We start from the raw sequence: 13,600 nt of genomic DNA, 5'->3' as shown, positions 1-13,600 counted from the left end.
ACATGCAATTCTTCTAAACATATTTCCATATTCATCATGCTGCCCAAGAAAAATCAGACCATAAAGGGAAAAAAAGAGAAAGAAAAAAAAAAACAAGCAACAAACAACAGAAAGTGAAAATATTATGCTTTGATTCTCATTCAGTTTCTATTATTCTCTCTCTGGATGTGGATTGCACTTTCCATCTATTCCTGTGTCTATTGGAATTGCCTTGAATCACCTCATTATTGAAAAGAGCCAAGTTCATTACGGTTTATCATCACAAAATCTTGTTAATATATACAATGCTCTTTTGGTTCTTCTCAGTTCACTTTGCATCATATCATATAATTTTGCAATATTTTTCTGAAACCATCCCATTCATTTCTCACAGCATAAGAGTACTCTATCACAATAATATGCCACACAGCTCTTTTTGTTGTAACTAGAAACTGGAAGATGAATGGATGTCCATCAGTTGGAGAATGGTTGGGTAAATTATGGTATATGGAGGTTATGGAATATTATTGTTCTGTAAGAAATGACCAGCAGGAGGAGTGCAGAGAGGCTTGGAGAGACTTACATCAACTGATGCTGAGTGAAATGAGCAGAACCAGAAGATCACTATACACTTCAACAACAATACTGTATGAGGATGTATTCTGATGGAAGTGGAAATCTTCAATATAAAGAAGATCCAACTCACTTCCAGTTGATCAATGATGGACAGAGGTAGCTACACCCAGAGAAGGAACACTGGGAAGTGAATGTAAATTGTTAGCACTAATGTCTGTCTGCCCAGGTTACTTGTACCTTCGGAATCTAATGCTTATTGTGCAACAAGAAAATGGTATTTACACACATATATTGTATCTAGGTTATATTGTAACACATGTAAAATGTATGGGATTGCCTGTCATCGGGGGGGAGGAGGGGATAATTTGGAAAAATGAATACAAGGGATAATATTATAAAAAAATATATATATATAATAAAACAAAAAAACAAAAAACAATAATATGCCACAACTTGTTCAGCCATTCCCCAATTGATAAGCATTCCCTTGATTTCCAATTTTTTGCCACCATAAAAATAGCTGCTATAAATATTTTTATACCTACATGTTCTTTTCCTTTTCCTTTGTTCTCTTTGGGGTACAGATCTAGTAGCAATAAAGAGTTAAAGAGTATGCACAGTTTTATAGCCCTTTGGGCATAGATCCAAATTATTCTCCAGAATGGCTAGATCAGTTCACTGCTCCTTTAGTTCATTAGCATACTAATTTTTACCTCATCCTCTTGCACATTTGTCATTTCTGAAAAGTTTGAGGTAGTACCACAGGATTATTTTAATTTGCACTTTTCTAATCAATAATGATTCCAAACTTTTTTTCATATAACTTCCAATAGCTTTGATTTTCTCTTCTGAGAACTGTCTGCTCAAAACCTTGACCATTTATCAGATGGGGAATTTATGTTTATAAATTTGATTCAATTCCGGACTCAGCATGTATTTAAGAAATTAGGCCTTTGTCAGAAAAACTTGTTGAAAATTTTTGATAATACTTCATTATCTATGGTACCTTTTAATATAATATAATTTCCCTGTTTATCTGTTATAATTAGATCTATTTTTCAACAAAAATTTCTTAAGCATTTATTATGTATCAAGAATTTTGTTGATGCTATGGGATACAAATAAAAAGAATGAAATAATTCCTATTCTCAAGGAGTTTATATTGTAATGGGGGAACCTAAGGGCTGACAGAATTAACCAAGATTTGTCAAGATAGATGACTTGTTACCTACTCCTAATGATTTCTATGGACACAAATAGTATTGCATTAAATTAAGATAGCTCTGAGATGTCACTTCACACCTTTCAGGTTAGCTAAGATGACAAGAAAATATAATGATGAATTTTGGGAGGGATGTGGGAAAACTGGGACAGTAATGAATTGTTGGTAGAGTTGTGAAATGATCCAACCATTATAGACCAAAATTTGAAAAGAATGCCTGCAATCTCATTATTGGGTCCATATCCCAAAAAAGATCATAAAAGAGGAAAAAAGGCCTATATGTGCAAAAATGTTTGTAGCAGTTCTTTGTAATGGCAAGGAACTAGAAATTGAATGGATGCCCATAAGTTGGGGAATGACTAAATAAATTATGGTTTATGAATGTAATGGTTCTATAAGAATATTATGATTCTATAAGAAATGATGAGCAAGCTGATTTCAGAAAAGCCTAGAAAAACTTATAAAAACCAAAGTTAAGTGAAGTAAGCAGAACCAAGAGAACATTGTACACAATAATAGAAAGATTATAAGATGATCAATTTAGGATGTGCAATCCTTCTAAACACACTTCCATTTTGCCATATTGAGCAAGAAAAATCAAACCAAAAGGGAAAACCCACAAGAAAGAAAAAGCAAACAAACAAAAAAAGGTGAAAATACACACAGTCTTCATAATTCTCTCTTTGGATGTGGATAGTATTTTCCATCTCAAGTCTATTGGAATTATCTTGAATCATCTTTGTTGAGAAGAGCTAAGTTCTTTCAGATGAATTTTGATATTTTTTCTAGCTCTATAAAAAGTTATAATTATAAAAAATGTAAAAAAATGAAAAGAGTATTGAAAATAAAATAAAATAAAAAGATGGATTTGTGCAACAAAGAGTAACTTGGTATTAATTAAAAGTTTATACAATATTCCAAAAATGTCTATCTTCAAAATTCTGGGCCTAGACCCAGTTCATTTTCTAGCTGTAGCACTTTTTACATATAAAATGGAGCAACTTAATTGCTTTTCATTCACTTCTATGTTGGTGTCCAAGCAATATACATTTGTGATCCATTCAGGTTTTCCTGTGTGTGTGGCTAGGTTATTTCTTTCAAGTAATTGAACTGAAGAAACACTGTAGTATTCTGATGCTTGATATCTATACTATCATATTATCTGATTTTTCTTCTCTCACAACTCTTTACCACTGAACCAAAAAGAAAAAAATAAAACTCTGGTTAATATGAATAGGCAAACAAAACAAATTACCATATTGGCCATGTCCATAAATTCTATATATTTAGTCCATCACCTCTTGGTCAGGAGGTAGGTAGTGTTATTCATTTTTTAAAATAAAATTTTTATTAATGTAGTTTGTTGCAATTTTCTTTTATTTGCCAAAAGCTATCCCTTATATTAAGTAATATTTGTATAGAAAAAAAGAAGAAAAATCAGGAAAACTGATGAATACATCAGAAAAGTCTAGAAACATAAGCAGTATGCCACACCTGTGGACCTTCTACCTCTTCAAAAAGTATGAGAAGAGATTATCTCCTTACTTCTCTTCTTTGCACACATTTCTTGTTCTATGTAATTTTGCAACATTTATTTTTTATTGTTTTGAGACTGTTGTTCTTTTCATATCCTTGTAGTCATTGTGTATATTTTCTTGTCTCTGATTAATTTACAATGCATCAGTTTATATAAATCTGTCCTTGTTTCTCTGTATTTATCATCTCATTTCTTATAGAATTTAGATATGTATATTATTTATATATATGTACATATAATATAGAATTTCTTTTATTTTATTATATTCATGCTACAAAGTTTGTTTAGCTATACCCCAATTACGGGACATCTATTTTGTTCCAAATTCTTTGGGTCTTTGTCCTCTGGAGTCATGGTCAAATATTAAATAGAATTCTTGAGTCTTTCTAAATCATTTATTGCATGATGATAACAGACAATTTGTATGATGTTAAAATTAATAAGGCATTTCTTTTGAATTTGAACCCTGTGGAAAACATTCTCAATAACAGTGGCAAAAACCTTGGAACGTAGCATTGAACAGAGGAAAGAATGCAGAGAACCTGGATTCATAGCCACATTTGGATGCATTCCCCTTATATTTTAAGGGTAATCAAATCATTTGGCTTTCCTGAGCCCCAGTTTCATCTTCAAAATTAGCAGGTTGAACTGGGTACTTATGAAGGTTGAACTGGGTACTTTATGAAGTATCATAGAATTATGGACCTGTAATTCCATTGGTGTTATTTATGCCTGTTATCAGAAGAATTTTGAACAAAGCTAACACTGTTGTTATATGACTATTGAATGATTTTAATAGACACATGCCTGAAACTTTAAGAGGGCACTTTATATTATATTCATTTATATATTAATTTACAGATACAGGATATTTTGTTCTAGACATTTCTTGGTCACTTGAAGATGTGTCATTATAAAGAATCATTTGTGAAAGTCTGCCTATTTTACCTATTTGTTACAAAGATTTGCATTTTTCCTCCAGTGGGTATGTGATAATGGATATTGAGGAGATTTTTGAGATAGGTAGCAAAAAAATTGAAGCATCCTTTTGGAAAATTTGAAGACAATAGAAGGCCAGCAAGAAGAACAGATAAACAGGACACCTTCAAAAGTTACACATTAAACTTATTCTACATTTTTAAAGAAAAAAAGATGGTAAATAATAGTAACTTACCATGTCACGTGTCCTCCTTTCAACATCATAATAAATGCTCTTATAGTGATCTGAAGTCATAGGTTTCATATCAAACTCTTTGCAAATTCATTTTCTCAGTTAGTTTTCAATATTCTGCAGTGCAAAGATCCATTGTGATGTGTTTGTAAACCTTTGTCGCTCGTACTCTTAAGATGACATTGCCCTTGGCTCTGGTGCTGCTTCCTTTGGTAAGGAAATATAATATTGACTGGCTGATGCTATTTTAATTTTTTCATCTTGTAAAGTGTTTTACATTAATTTTTGTGATCACTTTTCATTTTTTTGTATTAATTTTCTGTTCAAATATATTTGTTCAGAACTGCTTTTAATTACATACAGTGTCTTCTCATATTCATTCTTTTTTTTCTAAGGACAACATTCACTTAACCTTTCCTCTCATCATTTGAGAATATGACTATATAAATGTAGCTAATTCAGAAATGATTACAATGTCAATAATAAGTTATTTTCCAAAGTATTATCAATGGGGATTTCAGGAACTCACAGGAAAAAAAAATATATATATATGTATATATATATATACAGAGTAAATGAAAGCAAAGGTGGATAGAGAGCTGGGCTTGGAGTAAAGAAGATCAGAGTTCAAATCTAGCCTCAAATATCTACTAGCTAAGTGATGTTGGTCAAGTTACTTAATGTTCGATGTTTGATTCAATTTTCTCATTTGTGAAGTGGGGATAATAGCATATACTTCCCAGATTATTGTGAGGATCAAATGAAATAAAAATTAGAAAGTACTTAGAAGAGTGACTGGTACATAATAAACACTCTATAAGTGTTAGCTATTACTAGTTAAAAAGGGGAAACAAAAGCAGCAAGAAGGTGGAAAGAACTGGTAAAGTCCTTTAGAATAAAATGACTCTTGAACTGTGTTGAACAAAGTCAGGGAAATCAAAAGGCAGTGTGTTTGGGGGCAAAGCAATAGAGAATTCAGGGAATTGGTGACAGCCAGTGCAAAAACGAGTGCAAAAATGAGTGTATGAGAAAAACAACAAAGTGCCAAGTATATCATATATGAGGGGAAGAAAGTGCAAGAAGACTGGAAAGGTAGGATTGTAAGGGCTTTAAAAGCCAACAGGGGATATTTATGATTGATGGAGGTAACAGGAACCACTGGAGTTCATTGAACAGAGAAATGATATGATCAGATCTAGGTTTCTGGAGAAAAAAAATCACCTTGGCAACTGAGAGAAGCATTTATTAGAGTGGGAAGAACTATATCAGGGAAAGCAATCAAACAGCTATTTTAATTATACTGTTAAAAGATTATGAAGGTTTGAACTGGCATTGTGCTGAATAAGTGGAGAAAATTATATGAGAGATGTAGAATAAGATTTGGTGACAAATTGGATGTGTGGCGTGAGTCAAAGTGAGGAGATATTAAGGTGGCCAACTTGGGAGGATGGGAGATGCCCTCTACAATTGTAGGGGGATTTAGAATGAGAAAAGGTTTGGGGAAAAAGTTAATGTATTCTATTTTGGATGTATTGAGTTTGAGATCCCTATGGGGCAGTTAGAGATAGAGTTAGTAGCTCAGGAGAAAGACTAAGACTGGATATATATTGAGGAATCATCTGCACAGAGAGGATAATTAGGCCCATGGGAAGTAATGAAATCACCAAAAAAGGAAAAACAGAATAATTCCCAGGACAGAGTCTAGTGGTTAATAGACATGTCTTAAGAAAGATATGAATTGAGAATCCAGGATAAGGATTAAGAAATAGCAAAGACAACATTCCTTAAGCACTTAGTGGCAGAAATTGTTCTGAGCACTGGGAGAAAATAAATACTTGCAAAGGGAGAGATTGTCCCTGCCCTCAAGGAACCTACTTTCTAAAGGGAAAAGACTACACTTAATTAGAAACTGAAAAGGAAAAGGAGAAAGTATCTGCTAGGGGGCAAGAAGTAGAAGTCTGGAGAGCAAGAAGCAAAGCTGAGAGGGGAATGAACCCTGGCTGGCCTGGGCCTATACTCAAAATAGAGGCCCTCGAAAGAACTCACCAATGAGAGAAAGGGCACCTATGGCCAAGGCTACTGGATGAGAATGCCACCAGCATCTTCCTGGGTGGGAGAGTTAGGGACAGTTAAAGTTAGCTAGGAGTTAGAAGTGTAGCTCAGAAAGGAAACTAGAGAGGAAAGTCCTAGAGGAGATGCTCAATAGCATGGGAGCCTTCAGAGAGGTCAAGAAGGACTGAAATTGAAAAGGACCATTGAATTTAGCAATTAAAAGATCACTGGGTAACTCTGGACCACATAGTTTCAACTAAATGATGAGGTTTCAAACCAGACTGCAGAGTAAGAGCAGAGGAAGCAGAGGTACTGTCAGCCAACTAGCATGCATTTATTAATTAACTACTATTTGCTAGACTGGTTGCTAAGCACTAGGCATAGAAAGAAAAGCAAAAAAAACAAAAACAAAAACAAAAAAAAAACTGTGTCTGTGCTCAGTGAGCACAATCTAATTAGAAGAGACTACATGGAAACAATTATGGACAAACATGATATATATAGGATAAATTGGAGATAATCACCACATGAAAGGCACAAACATTGAGTTTAACCAGGAAAGGGAGGAGAAACACAGAATAGCTAATGAAGATATTAGAGTCAATTGAGTATTTGTGTTGTTATTTTTTAGGATTGACAGACATGAGCATGTTTGTAGAAGGATTGCAACCAGTAGATTAGAAGAGATTTTTAGATAAGAGATATTGAGGGTCATTTGCTGGAAAATTAGGGAGGGGATCTCATTAAGTCTACACAGGAGAAAAACCACCTCTTCCAAAACTGGAATGAAGAAGGAAATACTGAAGAAAGATGTGTGAATGATCTAATATAAAGACTTCCCATCAAACGGGTTTAGTTTTTTTCAGTGAAATATGAAAAGTCTTTAGCTGAGATGGTTGGTTAGAGAGTGCTGTAGAAGGCTTGATGAGAGCCAGTGTTTGGAGCTTAGGAGATTTCAACAGCAAAATGATGATGAAGGAATAAAATATTGTCTTCACTGTAATGAGAGTTCTCAATACAAAAGCTGTATCAGTACAATTTCCTTGAGCTGGTTAACATTGCATGTAAATAAGACCAGAGGCAAGGGTCAAAGTTTGGTAAGTGTGATCAGCAGTAACAAGATAGGCAAGGAGTTCTATGGTACCTAATTGGGCTGATTTACAAAGGGTAGATGAAGAGAAGGAAAGAGACTAACTAGTGCAAGGGCAACCTGAGAAAGAACTAAAGTATGGAAGACAGAGAACTCATAACAAATAGGACAGGGGTAATAGACTTTAGCACCCACTAAAGAATAGAAAATAATGGAATAAAAGATTACTAGAGAAATTTGGGAGTGTTTTTATGATGCTGAATGATCATCATCTATACTGCCTTCTAACGCTCTTATTAAAGTATTCATGATTTTGGCAAGGGCTTAATTTTTATTATCATCTTTTAGGAACTGTACTTCACAGGGTCTAATTCTTTATACTCTCCTTTTAACTTTTAAGTCCCCAAGTATCAAAGAATACCTTAATTTGGAAGTTCTTTTCATTTGCTTTATAGAATTAATTTACTTTTCCTTCTTTTATAAATTTGCAAATAGGTTGCTATTACCTTTGTAGTGGTCTGTTACTTATGCTCTGTCAGTAAGACAAGATGATCGAGTATATCATGTTTCTTCTTGACTTTGGATGCATGATCCTGCAATGGGGACAATCAGGAGGCTCCTGTAATCTGTTGGGTTTTGGCCACTTTTGGTAAATCAGTGTTCTGGCTTAAATTCACAGTTAAGGAGTTGCCAATTTGGGGAATAATGAGACAGAGAAGTGTTAGGATTCTTACAAGATATTAAGACAGTGTAATTGATAGAGACAATAATTATCTAATTTAGCATGGTTCAGTATGATTGATTTGATCCTACAAGGACATGGTATGGGTCAGAACTTGAAACAAGGTACTAAGTAGAATTGAGGAGACAGTGATTTAATCCTACAACAAATAATGGTTTCCTAGTGATATAATGATGGGTGTATACTCAGTGTGGAGCATATAAGGAGGAGGTTTCAGGGCCAGAAGGGACAAGCCCACTAGAAGCTCATTCGGAGGAAGCTAGAGGCACAAGCTGGCAGAGGCAAAGGACAAACGGCAGGAGCTCTTGGAACCAAGGAGAGAGATAGGACTCTATTAAAGCTAACCTGGCCCAAGGAAGGAGATGATTTTGAAGGAGACTTTAATACCTGGCTGCATTTGGGGTAATTACTATGAACTGAAACTAAGGCTGCCTCCAAAAGCCCCCCAAGAAACCTGCTCCCAGAGAACATTACACTTTAAAGAAGAATATTCCAGACAAGGATGTTCCCACTGTGACAAGGCAAGGGACATCTATCTCAGTTTCAAAGGGAAAGAAGTTTAATATTCTTCCCTATTTCTGGAGCACGTGACACGTAACTATCTTATCTGGGACTTTGTATGATAATGGGCATGTTTCCTCTGGCAATTAGGGAAGTTTCAAGGAACCTGCCTACATGAATGTGCATGAGCTTTGGCTGCCTCTTCTGCTTCTTTCCTTCTGTTTTCTTCAAATTTTCAAAAGGATGCTTCAGTGACCCATTGTTCTTTCTTATTCTTACCCAGGGATAACTATTTCAGCTTTAGAGGCAATCTTTGGAATTCAAAGGGTTAAGTGGGAGTTCCTCCAATTATTAACATTATGTGAGATTTAATATAGGGTGGCTATATTCAGCAAAAGTGTTGGCACTTTTTATGAAGAAAAGAGTTCAAAAGAAAGAGTGAGACTCTCTAAGTGGTGCTGGTTACATATTTTACTGATCTCAGAATATCATATATTATCCTTAATGGGATCTGTGACTATGTAGAACAGATTAGATTTGACAATCTATATAGGAAAGACTAAGTAGATGAATACTTAACTCTATGACAAGCAGCTGGATGTAGTTAGTTCCTCTATTACATATAGCTAGAATAGCATCTGCAGATACTTCCTCCAGATTAACAGGAGGAAGAGAATAAGGCTGAATTGCATTTGGGAAATTGTGCCATGTTTTCAACAATCCCAACGTTTTCAACTGTTCCTCGATATAAAAACCTATTTTTTAAAACAAAAACATTCTCCTGGCAATACTGTGGTTTTTAATTCTAGGCTATTGAAACCCCAGGGAAAAAAAATTGTAAGTAATCCAAAAGGCAATGTAAAGACAAGTGGAAATTGTTTTTTTTGTTTTGTTTTGTTTTGTTTGTTTGGTTTTAATAAACTGTAACATATCCAACATGGACCTGAGTTCAGAAATAGTAAGAGATATTATCCAAGAAGTCTATGTTTTGAAAAAGAGATGAAACAGCTCTATAGCAAGATAGAATAAGATGAATATTTGGAGAGTACTACTCATGCCCACAGAATATAAATGCTCTAGAAGAATTTAGAACCCTTGGACTAGAACATCTGTTTATGTTCCTTTCAGAGGTAAATCTAGTGAAATATAGCTCTGGTTCATTAGAATCAAAAATTGAGATTCAACAAACACCTATTAAGAGTTTACTATATGCAAAATATATGAACTGGGGGTAAGAATGCATCCAGAGGCTTTCAAAGAGTTTATAATATTAAATTATAATATTAAATAATATTAAATTATAATATTAAATGGGTGAATAGCAAATATACAAATAATTGGGATACAAAAGGAGATAAATTGGAGGAAGTAGGCCCAGTAAACCCCTAAGAGACTTTTGTGGAGAGATCTTTTTCAATTAATGATTAATTGCTTTCTGAGGGTAGGCATTCACTTCCAAACATTTTTTTTTAAACAAAATTTTTCCCAGTTCTATGTAAACAATTTTTAATGTTGTTTTTTTTTAAATGTTGAGTTCCAAATTCTCTCCCTCCCTCCCTCGGAGAGAAAACAATTTTATATAGGTTGTATATATGCAATCTTGTGAAACATTTCCATATCAATCATGTTGTGAAAGAAAACAAAGACCAAATACATATATATACAAAAGTGAAAAATAATATTTTTCTATCTTTATTCACACTCCATCAGTTCTTTCTCCAGAAGTGGAGAGCATTTTTCATTATTAGTGCTTTAGAATTGTCTCATATCATTATGCTGCTGAGAATAGCTAAATCATCACAATTGATCACATAATTTTGCTGTTACACTGTACAATGTTCTCTTACTTCATTCTGCATCAGTTCATATAAGTCTTTCCAGGTTTTTCCGAAAAGATCCTGATTTGTCATTTCTTAGGGAGCAATAGTATTTTATTACTATATCATACATCATAACTTGTTCAGCTGTTCCTCAGTTGATGGGCATCCCCCAATTCCAATTCCTTACTACTACAAAAAACTGCTATAAATTTTTTTTTATACAATTAGGTCCTTTTTTCTTTGAGTACCTCTTTGAGATTAAGACCTTATAGTGTTATTGCTAGGTCAAAGGGTGTATACAGTTAAAACTCTTTGGGCTCTCTTGTGTAATTGCATCAATTGACAACTTCACCATTAGTGTCCCAGCTTTCCCATATGCCCTTCAACATATTTTTTTTTTTTCATGTTAACTAATCCAATATCATGAAGTAGTGAAGAAGGGGGCACAAAACTCTAAAACTCCTTGAAGGAGAAAATCTCCTTCAACTCTGACTCAGTGAGGAACCCCATCCAACAGAAGACAAAACAGTTTCATTCTGTTATTTAGTATTCCAACCCTATTCAATTCAAATACCAGCTCAAGCTGAAACCCAGCTTGTAGATGAGTCAACTTGGGACTCCACCCACTAGCCTCCACTGGTTCTGACCTCCTCTGTTCCGTCTTCCATCAACTAAAGTCTTTGCAGATGGACCTTGGTAGCTCCCTTTGCTGCCAAAACTTTCTGTCCACTGAGAACTACATTCTCAGTATAAAACTCCATTTTCCATAGATCTGCCACTATAGAATTCAGTCTCTTGGTAAAGTGATTTCTATCTAAAAATAAACTTTCATTTTGCAACTAATAATTTGGGAATGAGTGAATTCTTTCACTCCTAAAACCTGCAGCCAATTTAAAGGGGATTCTTAACAACTTTCTTATAGCCACTAATCTAGCTCAAAACACAGCACCAGAAGTACTTTAGTTATTTTAATTTGCATTTATCTAAACAATAGAGATTCAGATCTTTTTTTTTAATGACAGCTTTGATTTGTTCTTCTGAAAACTTTTCAAATCTTTTAACCATTTATCAACTTGAAGAATTACTCTTATTCTTATAAAATTGACTCAGTTCTCCACATATTTGTGAAATGAGGTCTTTATCAGAAACACTTGCAGTCAAATTCCCCCCACCCATTTTTCTAGTTTTCCTTCTAATCTTGGTTGCATTGGTTTAGTTTAATGTAATATACTCAAACTTATCTATTTTTCATTCCATAATGCTTATCTCTTGTTTGATCATAAATTCTTCCCTCATCGAAAGATCTTACAGGTGCAAACCTGCTTTTAAAAATCAATAAGGGAATGACAGGAAAAGATGATGAATGTTGGAGGGGATGTGAGAAAACTGGGACACTAATTCATTATTGGTGGAGTTGTGAAACAATCTAATCTGTGGAACTGTGCCCAAACAGCTATCAAACTACCCGTGTCCTTTGATTCAGCAGTGAATCTATTGGGACTGTATCCCAAAGAGATATTAAAAAAGGAAAAAGAACCCACATGTGCAAAAATGTTTTTAGCAGCCCTTTTTGTAGTGATAAAGAATTGGAAATTGAGTGGATGCCTATCGGTTAAAGATTCATTGAATAAGTTATAGAAGGAAAGGCTTGGGAAAATTTACATGAACTGATGCTGAGTGAAGTGAGCAGAACCAAGAGAACATTGTACACAAGAAGATTTTGTGATGATCAACTACGATGGACTTGGCTCTACACAACAAGGAGATGATTCAAGGCAATTCCAATAGATTTGTGATGGAAAGTGCCATCCATATGCAGACAGAGGACTTTGGACACTGAATGTGGATAGATACATAGTAGTTTTATCTTTTTCTTGTTGCTTGGTTTTTTTTTTTTTTTTTTCCTTTCTTGTGTTTCTCTTCCCCCCTTTTGATCTGATTTTTTTCTTGGGCAGGATGATGAATATGGAAATGTTTAGAAGAACTGCACATGTTTAACCTGTATCGGTTTGCTTGATGTCTTGGGGAGGAGAGGGAGAAAATTTGGAACATAAAATTTTGCAAAGATGAATGTTAAGAGATACGTTTGTATGTATCTGGAAAAAGCAAAATACTTTAAATAAAAATGGGAATTCCATAAAGAATTAGGAGGTGTTCGAATTTTTTTTTAATGAGGTGAGTAACATTTTCTGACGTTTACGAAACCTCTTTTTTTTTTTTTTTTTTTAAACATTTCATTAACAAAACCAATCTTGACGTGAATGTTTGGAAAAACTCTCTTTGCTCCTTCTACTCCCTGTCGCCCTCCCTCCCCCATCTAAATTTCCTAAGCTGTCATCTAATTACTTTGGAGTGCCTAAAGGAAAATCTCTGCTCTGCACATTGCTGGCAGACAGTGCAGAAGAGTGCGACTGGACAGTCATGGAACTGCTTCCATCTCACTCGGAGATGCTATCCCAAGCTCCATTCATCTCGCTCAGCCCGGCTCGCTGCCCCGCCCCCTCCCCGTCTACTCCCGGCTCGAGAAGCATCCCCTGGGCGGATGCTGCTAATCCGAGCGCAGCTGCAAGGCCTCCGGCCCGCCCAGAAAAAACCCGCGAGCACGCGCGGCCAGAGCCCGCCAGATTCTCCCTCCCCAAAACGCAGCCCGCGAGGCCAGAAGCCCGGATGCCCGCCCCCAAACCCCAGCCACAACAATCGCAAATTCCCTCCCCGCCTTTTAGATACAGTACACATCTTCACACGCACGCGTACAACACACTCACACTCTCACATTCGCACGTAGAAAGCCTGCAGCCCGGGGGAAGAGGGAAGAGGAGGCGGTGGAGGACTCAGCCATTCGAAAGTAGCAGGAGGGGAAACATTCTTGCAGTCCTCGTGCCTCCTTCCTCCGCTAGCGCAGCCTGGCAA

The 13,600-nt window shown here is 35.3% G+C and overlaps 1 protein-coding gene across 1 annotated transcript in view; it reads right to left on the bottom strand.

Moving 5' to 3' along the window:
• The window catches only part of CCDC171 (coiled-coil domain containing 171), a 507,402-nt gene that overhangs the window by 476,758 nt on the left and 17,044 nt on the right, over window positions 1-13,600 (bottom strand). Inside the window, exon 4 of the mRNA XM_074282935.1 lies at window positions 4,489-4,692. The gene's annotated coding sequence lies outside the window, so the exon portion shown is untranslated. The remainder of the gene's footprint in view (window positions 1-4,488; window positions 4,693-13,600) is intronic.

The sequence above is a fragment of the Sminthopsis crassicaudata genome, chromosome 1 (genome assembly GCF_048593235.1).
Source record: "Sminthopsis crassicaudata isolate SCR6 chromosome 1, ASM4859323v1, whole genome shotgun sequence".
NCBI classification, from domain to species: domain Eukaryota; kingdom Metazoa; phylum Chordata; class Mammalia; order Dasyuromorphia; family Dasyuridae; genus Sminthopsis; species Sminthopsis crassicaudata.
Note: the sequence above shows the minus strand (reverse complement) of the source record. Positions and strands in the feature narration are given on the sequence as shown.